The sequence below is a fragment of the Lichenostomus cassidix genome, unplaced genomic scaffold (assembly GCF_008360975.1).
Source record: "Lichenostomus cassidix isolate B80296 unplaced genomic scaffold, HeHo_3.0 HiC_scaffold_47, whole genome shotgun sequence".
In the NCBI taxonomy this organism is placed as follows: domain Eukaryota; kingdom Metazoa; phylum Chordata; class Aves; order Passeriformes; family Meliphagidae; genus Lichenostomus; species Lichenostomus cassidix.
This window is the reverse complement of record NW_028147553.1, coordinates 2,901,020-2,908,189: the sequence shown is the minus strand read 5'-3', so window position 1 is coordinate 2,908,189 and position 7,170 is coordinate 2,901,020. Positions and strand designations below refer to the sequence as shown.

Here is a 7,170-nt window from a genome sequence, read left to right as displayed (position 1 = left end):
CCCAGGACAAACCAGGTCTCCAACACAGGCCCTCCAAGTCCACTTCCAGGTCACTTACTTTGTACAGATCCCAGGAAAAAACAGGTCTCCATCACAGGCCCTCCAAGTCCACTTCCAGGTCACTTACCTTGTACAGATCCCAGGAAAAACCAGGTCTCCATCACAGGCCCTCCATGTCCACTTCCAGGTCACTTACATTGTACAGATCCCAGGAAAAACCAGGACTCCAACACAGGCCTTCCAAGTCCACTTCCAGGTCACTTACCTTGTACAGATCCCAGGAAAAACCAGGTCTCCATCACAGGCCCTCCAAGTCCACCTCCACGCCACTTACTTTCTACAGACTGCGGAGCAATCCAGGTCTCCAGCATAGACCCTCCAAGTCCACTCCACATCACTGACTTTGTACAGATCCCAGGAAAAAACAGGTCTCCATCACAGACCCTCCACGTCCACATCCACGCCACTTACCTTGTACAGATCCCAGGAAAAAACAGGTCTCCATCACAGGCCCTCTATGTCCACTTCCAGGTCACTTATTTTGTACAGATCCCAGGAAAAACGAGGTCTCCATCACAGGCCCTCCAAGTCCACCTCCACGTCACTTACTTTGTACAGATCCCGAGGCCATCCGGGTCTCCAACACCGACGTTCCAAATCCACCGCCAGGCCACTTACTTTGTACAGAGCGCGGCACCATCCAGGTCTCCAGCACGGATGCTCTAAGCCCACCTCCAGGCCACTTACTTTGTATAGATCCCGGGGAAAACCAGGTCTCCAACACGGGGGCTCTATGTCCACCTCCAGGCCACTTTGCCCAGAGCGCGGGGCCATCCGTGTCTCCAACACGGGCGCTCTAAGGCCACCTCCAAACCACTTACTTTCTACAGAGCGAGGGGCCCTCCAGGTCTCCAACACGGGTGCTCTGGGTACACCTCAAGGCAACTTACATTGCACAGATCCCAGGGAGATCAGGGTGTCCGATACGAGTGCTCTAAGTCAGCCTGCAAGCCACTTATTTTGTACAGATCCTGGGGCGATCCAGGTCTCCAACACGGGCACTCTAACTCCACCTCCAGGCCACTTACCTTGTACAGATCCCAGGGCGATCCGGGTCCTAAAGACCGGTGCTCTAAGGAGCCTGCAGGCCACTTACTTTCTACAGATCCTGGGGCGATCCAGGTCTCCAACACCGGCGCTCTAAGTCCATCTCCAGGCCACTTAACTGTACAGAGCGCGGAGCCATCCTTGTGTCCAACACGGGCGCTCTAAGTCCACCTGCAGGCCACTTACTTTGTACAGATCCCAGGGAAAACCAGGTCTGCAACACGGCCGTTCTAAGTCCATCTCCAGGCCTCTTACCTTGTACAGATCCCAGGGAAAATCAAGTCTCCAACACATGCGCTCTAAGTCCATCTCCAGGCCACTTACTTTGTACAGAGGCAAGAGAAAACCAAGTGTCCAACATGGGCGTTCTGAGTCCACCTCCAGGCCACTTACTTTGTACAGATCCCGGGGAAAACCAAGTCTCCATCACAGGCGCTCCATGTCCATCACCAGGCCACTTACTTTGTACAGATGAAAGTGAAAACCGGGTCTCCAACACAGACGCTCTAAGTCCACCTATAGGCCACTTACATTTTACAGATCCCAGGAAAAACCAGGTCTCCAACACGGCCGCTCTAAGTCCACCTCCAGGCCACTTATTTGTATGGAGCGAGGGGCCATCCATGTCTCCAACACGGGTGCTCTGGTACACCTGAATGCAACTTACTTTGTACACATCCCAGGGCGATCCAGGTCTCCAACACGGGCACTCGAAGTCCACCTGCAGGCCACTTACCTTGTACAGGTCCTGGGGCTATCCGGGTCTCCAAGACAGGCACTTTCAGTCCACCTGCAGGCCACTTACCTTGTACAGATCTCAGGTCTATCTGGGTCCTCAAGACCGGTACTCTAAGTCCACCTGCAGGCCACTTACTTTGTACAGATCCCGGGGAAAACCAGGTCTCCAACACAGGCGCTCTAAGTCCACCTCCAGGCCACTTACTATTTACAGAGCGCGGGGCCATCCGGGCCACCAGCACAGACGCTCTAAGTCCATCTCCAGGCCACTTAGCTTGTACAGATCCCAGGAAAAACCAGGTCCCCAACACGGGCACTCTAAGTCCACCTCCAGGCCACTTAGCTTGTACAGAGCGCGGGGCAATCCGGGTCTCCAACACGGGCGCTCTAAATCCATCTCCAGGCCACTTACTTTGTACAGATCCTGGGGCAATCGGGGTCTCCAAAATGGGTGCTCAAACTCCACCTATAGGCCACTTTGTACAGATGCCACGGTGATCAGAGTGCCTGATACGAGTGCTCTAAGCCAGCCTGCAGGCCACTTACTGTGTACAGATCCTGAGGCGATCCAGGTCTCCTACACGGGCGCTCTAAGTCCACCTCCAGGCAACTTACTTTGTACAGATCCTGGGAAAATCGAGGTCTCCGAGACAGGCGCTCTAAGACTCACCTTCAGACCAGGTGCCACAAATCCTGGGGCGATCGGGGTCTCCAACACGGGCACTATAAATCCATCTGCAGGCCACTTACTTTGTACAGATCCGGAGGCGATCTGGGTCTCCAAGACGGGCATTCTGAGTTCAACTGCAGGCCACTTACCTTGTACAGGTCCTGGGGCTATCCGGGTCTCCAAGACAGGCACTTTCAGTCCACCTGCAGGCCACTTGCCTTGTACAGATCTCAGGTCGATCTGGGTCCTCAAGACCGGTGCTCTAAGTCCACCTGCAGGCCACTTACTTTGTACAGATGCCAGGGCGATCAGGGTGCCTGATACAAATTCTCTAAGCCAGCCTGCAGGCCACTTACTTTGTACAGATCCTGGGGCAATCCTGGTCTCCTACATGGGTGCTCTAAGTCCACCTGCAGGCCACTTACTTTGTACAGATCCTGGGGCAATCGGGGTCTCCAAGACAGGCGCTCTAAGTCCACCTGCAGGCCACTTACTTTGTACAGATTCTGGGACGATAGGGGTCTCCCAGACAGGCACTGTATGTCTTACCTTCAGACCAGCTGTCACAGATCCAGGGGCGATCGGGGTCGCCAAGACGGGCGCTCTAAGTCTTACCTTCAGGCCAGCTTTCACACATCCTGGGACAATCGGGGTCTCCATGACAGGTGGTCTAACTCCACCTGCAGGCCACTTACTTTGTACAGATCCCAGGGTGATCGGGGTGTCCCATACAAGTGCTCTAAGTCCACCTGCAGGCCACTTACTTTGTACAGATTCTGGGACGATAGGGGTCTCCAAGACGGGCGCTGTAAGTCTTACCTTCAGGCCAGCTTTCACAGATCCTGGGGCAATCGGGGTCTCCAACACAGGCGCTTTCAGTCCAACTGCAGACCACTTACTTTGTACAGATCCCATGGTGATCAGGTTGTCCGATACGAGTGCTCTAAGTCAGCCTGCAGGCCGCTCACTTTGTACAGATCCCGGGGCGATCACGGTCTCCAAGACGGGCGCTCTAAGTCTACCTGCAGGCCACTTACGTTATACAGATCCCGGGCCATCGGGGTCCCGAACACGGGCGCTCTAAATCTCACTTTCAGGCCAGCTTTCACAGAATCCGGAGCGATCGCGGTCCGTAATACGGGCGCTCTAAATCCACCTGCAGGCCACTTACTTTGTACGGATCCTGGGACGATCGGGGTCTCCCAGACAGGTGCTCTAAGTCTCACCTTCAGACCGGCTGTCACAGATCCTGGGGCGATCGGGGTCTCCGCGACGGGCGCTCTAAGTCCATCTGCAGGTCACTTACTTTGTACAGATCCCCACCTTACTTACTAGAAGCCTCACTTTTGGATGCCGTCTTTGATGTGAGGCACGTACCTCGTGACGTTATGAACCTGCTGAAAAAATTTCAAGCATCACACTCTATACAATCGGGAATTCCAGTAAGTTGTAAAAAAAAAAATAAAAATAAAAAACTCCTAAACAATGAAATACAGAACAAAAAAGGCACAAAAACCAAAACCAAAAAAAAGCCAAGAAAAACCAAAATCAAACAAAAAGCCCTAAATCCACACCAACACGCACAACCCCCCCTCCAGAAAATAATAAAGAAACCGGGCTTAAAAAAATACCAAAAACCGGCCTAGAAAAATTAGGTTCCAAAACACCAAAAACCCCCCAAACAAAATCTGATTCCAAAATACCAGAATAAGCTAGTTTCAAAATAATAGAAAAACAAATCTCAAACCATCAGAAAAACAGGTTGCAAAATGTCAGTTTTAAAGTACCAGAACACTAAGTTTCAAAATGCCAAAAACACCCAGTTTCAAAACGCCAGCACACCAAGTTCCAAACTGCCAACGGAATTCTATTTCAGATTTCAAAATAGTGGCGGAGAAGACTGGTTCTTTTCCACAAAAATGAAAGCCTGGCACTCCAGTGTTTTAGGGCAGACAATAGGCTGTGTAGGGGAGGGAACAAGCAGCTGACTCTTCTCCACCTGCCCCCCCCCCGCCTTTCAAGGAGCAGCAAACGCTTCTACCTGTACCCCGGTACCAGAAGTCTCGTACGGGAGCGAGCTTTGCGCATTCTTAACCCCAATGGCCCGCAACAGTCGGTTGCTTTTCTCGCTTTTATTTATAATGCGTAACACCCTAATTAGAGAGCTCGGTACAACATTCACATCGTCACTAATCTTCCCTACTTAGGTCACATGTGGAATACTACTTAGCAATCAGCAAAGAATAATTCTACAAGTTAGCAACAAATTATTCAACTTACGCAGGTATGCTGCCAAAACACAAAGTTTCATTTCTTACCTCATTTACGCCCTTTTGCTTGATGCAGCTGTATAAAATAATAAAGTATAGTAATTTCCCTGAAGAGTTTTCTTCTCTATCAAGCCCTTTACTCACCAGAAAGGTAAGTCAGAGGAACCTAAGAGCAACAGCTGCTCTGAGGGCTTTGATACCCAATGGTATTTGCCTCCTCCCTTTTTTCAGGCATGCTGGGAACGAGAGGCGGGCCCAGCCAGGGGTATATTAACCCCAGCCTTTGGCTAAGGGGTTTATTTTCTCTCTGGAGTTCACTGGAGTCAGAGCTGTCTTCTCATTTAAAGGAAGGGGCTTTTTCAGCTCAGGTTTTTTCAAGCAGGTGCTTTTGGCATCTAAAGCAAGAGAGGCTTTGAAGACATGGTGAGGAAGGTAGCGCTGAATGCAGTGAGTATTTAAGTTCATTATTTTGGGTTGTATGTTCAGAGTTGGTAAGATGCTTTTGTGCTTTGTAATTTAACAGAATTTGTATTTTGATGTTGGTTTTCTTTTTCTAAGAAGCATTGGAACTTCCTGAAATTCCTGATTGTGTTAAGTGTGGCGCTTGAAACTTTTTCATCAGATTCATCATGTCAAAAAAGAGACCTGCCTCTTGTCAAAGATGACATCCAAAGCTGAGGCTTCCAGTAAGTAAGGTGAGGATCATTACAAGGAGAAGGAGAGTGAGCAGGGCACTAGGTTAGGAATTACAGGGGGGTGAGGTGAGGGGTTGAAGGCAGCACAGTGGGAAATAGTGTCCATTGAGGGGCCCCGTAAGACCTTTCCCCAAGAGCAGCAGGTGCGTTTATGTGTGCTAAGGCGCACAAATACACCCCCTCCTCACAGTAACGGCACGTAATTCTACATCTCGGTAACCCAGGTGTCCATCATAATGACAGCCACAGCCTTCAAGTGGGGATGAAGCTGGAGACTTAAAGGCCTAAGTGCACTTAGGAAATGGCAAGTGGCTGGATTGTGGGGATTTGTCCCACGTGCCGCTAAACTCATGCATTGACTTTGGTTTTCTTTTTCGTAGCCAACTAAGGAGCTCACCAGCCATACCGGGGCCTTCCGAGAGAGCCGAGGCGGAGTCCCTTTGCGTCCAGCGCGGATTCCCGTTGCCGGCCGTCTAAAAGATAAGTTGGGGGCCATAACCCAGAGATGGGACGATAGCGGGGTAGCAGGCCAGAAATTCCCGTGAGAGATCTAAAAATTAGCTCAGGGAAAGAGATGTTCTCTGAGGGACTTCTTAGTAGAGCCAGAGGCGGCAGCAGCTTTACTTTGTTTGCAACCGTAAGGATGCACAGCACGGAGCAGTTCCAGTTTGTGTCATGTTGTCTGGCGTCTTTTGTCGTCTGCTCTGTCTTTGGGATGTCTCAGATCAATTGTCTCTGTCTGTTGTGCTTTATTGCGAGCGTCGGTTGGCATCTCTGGGTTCTCAAATATTTGCGCTTCTCGGTCCGATGCCAGCGTGATTTGTTCTTATTCTTGTCTCGGCCGTGTCTTGGAACCGCATATTGGAAGCGTGGAGTCAGATGTGTTTTGAGGCCTTGTTCCCGGCTGTATTGCCATCCATCCTTTCCAGGTGTGAGTTGTAACGTCTTAGGGCTTGTAAGGATGCGTGGAGCGTTCTGAATGTAGCATTATCTCACAGCCATCTTGATCATTGTGACTGACCGTTCTTGTAACAGATTGCTGATGTTCCCCTTAGCTCATGCGTTGATGTTTGGCGTTCTTTTTTGTAGTAGACTAAGAGAGAGAACTGCCTGGTGACAGCAGGAACTTCCGAGATGTCAAGGAGGTGTTCTTTGTCACCAGACACGGATTCACATCCCTGGATGTCTAAGGGATAAGTCAAGCACTATTACTCACAGGGGGGATGGAAGCCGGGTGCCAGGCTAGGACTCGCCGGGAGGGATTGTTGTATTAGCTTTGGACGTGGGGATGTCCAAAAAAGGGCCCCTTAGGTCACGTAAAGGGAGAGCCTGACTTCTGATGACGACGCAGAGTTGCGCAGGGCAGGGCGGTCCTGGTGTGTGTCGCATCGCTTGTCTACCGTGCGTTCCCTGTCTTTTGTGTGTCTTGCGTTGCATATCTTTTGCCTCACCCCTTTGAGGGGATTATCTAAAAGGCCAGGCCATCCTTACCATCTCTGATCTCCGTGTTCCTCGGCTTGGCGCCGATATCTCTGAACCTTCAATGCCCGAGCTCAGGTGTGCATCAGAATCTCTGCATCTCTTTAGAAGCATCGAGTCGGAAGCCTTTTACAGTCTTGTTCTAAGCCGTATCGACAGCTGTACATGGCAGTGATCCATTATAGCAGGCTAGGACTTGTAAGGGTGTGTG

General features: G+C 50.7%; 1 long non-coding RNA gene across 3 annotated transcripts; it reads left to right on the top strand.

The window, feature by feature from the left end:
- Positions 1 to 4,995: 4,995 nt before the first annotated feature.
- Positions 4,996 to 5,931, top strand: LOC146422102 (uncharacterized). 3 transcript variants are annotated; one of them, XR_014848382.1, is made up of 4 exons: positions 4,996 to 5,208; positions 5,347 to 5,480; positions 5,705 to 5,784; positions 5,861 to 5,931. It is a non-coding gene; the product is annotated as an uncharacterized LOC146422102 (long non-coding RNA). The 3 variants fall into 3 exon arrangements; XR_014848384.1 differs by having other exon boundaries at positions 5,344 to 5,480; XR_014848383.1 differs by having other exon boundaries at positions 4,996 to 5,232; positions 5,344 to 5,480.
- Positions 5,932 to 7,170: the final 1,239 nt, after the last annotated feature.